The following is a 3,373-nucleotide window of genomic DNA, read 5'->3' as shown; positions in this document are numbered from 1 at the left end:
ACAAATCTTGTTCTAACAATCTCCCCCTTTTTGATGATGACAAAAACATATATAAATGATATGAATTTGCGATCAGAAAGAGTAGACGGCAAAAGACAAATTACACAGCTATAGCATAAGCATATGAATAAGTCTCCCCCTGAGATTAACAATCTCCCCCTGAGATAAATAATCTCCCCCTGAAATAAATACTCGAAGAACTTTGATAAAAGACTTCCCTGATTATTTCGGTAGAGACGATCATATAAGCTTTTGTCTTCAGAGAATTCATAGCTTCTGACTTCTGCTTCCATTGGACAGCTTCAGAACTTGAATTTCTTTAGATCCTTAGAACATTCACAGCTTCTGACTTCTGCTTCCATTCAGGACAGCTTCAGAACTTGAATTTCTTTGATCTTCAGAACATTCACAGCTTCTGATTTCTGCTTCCATTCAGGACAGCTTCAGAACTTGAATTTTCTGGATCTTTTAGGACATTCACATCTTCTGATTTCTGCTTCCCTCGGATAGCTTCAGAACTTTGAATGTCTACCAACATCACTTCATGCTAGATTTGTATCAGAACATTGTTGAATGTACCAGAGCATCATCTGAGCATCTCTACATCCTGAAATGTTACAGAACAAAAACTAAACGACAAAAGTCAGCATGAACGAGTTAGAACATAAAATGTATGTTTGAACACATTATATATATCAGAGCCATATAGGCTGAAATAATGTATCAGAGCAAATAATGTATCAGAGCCATAACACTATATGTATCAGAGCAAATAGAATTTTGTCAGAACAGGATAGACAATGATATTCAAATTCTATTATCAGTGCTTCTGATTCATTCTCCTTTCTTGCTTCTGATCTCTGAAGCTTGACAGCACTCAGCTTGCTTCAGTTTCCAAGAGCTTATTCCTTTTACAGAATAACACTTCTTATGGTTTTGCTTCTAGTGTTTGCTTTTGAAGATTTTCTTCACTTCTCTGTACCTGCAAAACACTTAAACCATATAGAACTTGCAGTTCTTGTTAGTGAATGTGTGGGAGCCTTTACCAGCAACTGATAGATTTAATCAAATCATTTATCATTTATCTTCTCCCCCTTTTTGTCATAACATCAAAAAGAATATTTAAAAAGAATCAGATGCAAAAGACAAATAGAAAACATTTACTGGAATGTAAAACACAAAGAAACTTTTCATTGATAATCAAAAGATATTACAAAAGGTTCTTATGTTTAACAAGATGAAAAACATTCCTAGCAAATACAAAGTAGAGTTTCCAAAGAGGAAATCACTACAAAAATTTAAAAAAAAAACAACATTCGGTCAAGAAACTCAACATAGAAGTTGAGTATATCTTCCCACAACTCAAGAAAGTCTTCTGTCTTTGGATGAAAGTTGATAACAACATCAAAGAAGAGTCTGACTTGAGCGGTATTAGAAGAACCATCCCGAGATGCACAGAGATCTGTCGCCTTTGAGTCATGGAGCTTCAACAGGCTTAGGTGAACGCTAGGTTTTGAGAGAAGAAATGAAAAAACAAGAGAGAGAGAGAAAAAGCTTTAAGAGGAAAACAAAGAGATAGGAAACCAAAAACCATTTTGAAGAGTATTTAAAAGAAAATAAAGTGAAACGAATGATGAAAAGCATTTAATGTTACGTGACGTGAGGAGAGATAATAAAGACGAATGAGGTGACTAGCACAGTTACCTATGGTCGGCGTCCCTTCAACTGCACGCGCGCTTATCCATGAATAGTAACGACAGGTTTACCATCCCGAGATAAAACGTAACAGCTGTTTTGCTTTAAAAGAGGTTCTGAATCAACTTAGACAATGAAACGTTAGTAATAACCGAATCATAATTACTAAAAGAATTCAATCAGAACTTCTGATTAAAAATAATGTTCCATATTCATTTCAGAAGATACTCATATATGAGAACTTCTCATCTTCTCATTCTGGGCATAAATCCATACTGATGTTCTTCAGAATGAACTTAAACCTATCTTCAGCCAGGGGTTTTGTAAAGATATCAGCCCATTGATGGTCTGTATCAACAAAGTTTAAAGAAATAACACCCTTCTGAACATAGTCCCTTATGAAATGATGTTTAATCTCAATATGTTTAGCTTTTGAATGAAGAATAGGATTCTTAGATAAACATATAGCAGAAGTATTATCACAGAATATAGGAATGTTACTCTCAAATATCTGATAATCTTCTAACTGACTCTTCATCCAGAGCATCTGTGTACTACAACCAGCAGCTGCGACATATTCTGCTTCTGTTGTTGATAGAGCAATGGTTGCTTGCTTCTTGCTGTACCAGGAGATCAAATGACTTCCAAGAAATTGGCAACTTCCTGAAGTACTTTTTCTTTCAATTCTGTCTCCAGCATAATCAGCATCGCAGAATCCTACTAAGTTGTATTCTTTGGATTTTCTGTAAACTAAGCCAACATTAGTAGTACCTTTCAGATACCTTAGAATTCTCTTAACAGCAGTTAAATGAGATTCTCTAGGATCTGATTGGAATCTAGCACACAAACAAACACTGAACAGAATGTCAGGTCTAGAAGCTGTCAGATATAGAAGAGATCCAATCATACCTCTGTATAACTTCTGATCTACCTTCTTACTTACCTCATCCTTACCTAGGATGCATGTTGGATGCATAGGAGTTTTGGCTTCTTTGCAGTCTAGAAGATTAAACTTCTTCAGAAGTTCCTTCACATACTTGGTTTGGTGAACATACGTTCCTTCTGATGTTTGATTTATTTGTATTCCAAGGAAATACTTGAGTTCTCCCATCATGCTCATTTCAAACTCAGCCTGCATAGACTTAGCAAACTCCTTTCCAAGTGTAGCATTAGATGTTCCAAAAATAATATCATCTACATATATTTGACAAATTAAAATATCCTTTTCAAAGGTTTTACAAAAGAGAGTAGTGTCCACTTTTCCTCTAGTGAAACCATTATCCAGAAGGAAAGAACTTAAGCGTTCATACCAAGCTCTGGGAGTCTGTTTCAATCCATATAATGATTTCTTAAGTTTAAAAACATGATTAGGAGACATAGAGTCTTCAAAACCAGGAGGTTGATGGACATAAACTTCTTCATCTATATAACCATTTAAGAAGGCACTCTTAACATCCATCTGATAGAGAGTGATGTTATGTTGAGTGGCAAAAGAAATTAATAGACGAATAGACTCTAACCTGGCCACTGGTGCAAAGGTTTCTGTGTAGTCAATCCCTTCTTGCTGACTATAACCCTGAGCCACCAGTCTGGCTTTGTTCCTTACCACTTCGCCTTTCTCACTGAGTTTGTTTCTGAAGACCCATTTTGTACCGATTATATTGAATCCATCTGGTCT

Source organism: Vicia villosa, linkage group LG2, assembly GCF_029867415.1.
Source record: "Vicia villosa cultivar HV-30 ecotype Madison, WI linkage group LG2, Vvil1.0, whole genome shotgun sequence".
In the NCBI taxonomy this organism is placed as follows: domain Eukaryota; kingdom Viridiplantae; phylum Streptophyta; class Magnoliopsida; order Fabales; family Fabaceae; genus Vicia; species Vicia villosa.
The sequence above is the reverse complement of the archived record's forward strand: the minus strand, read 5'-3'. Positions refer to the sequence as shown.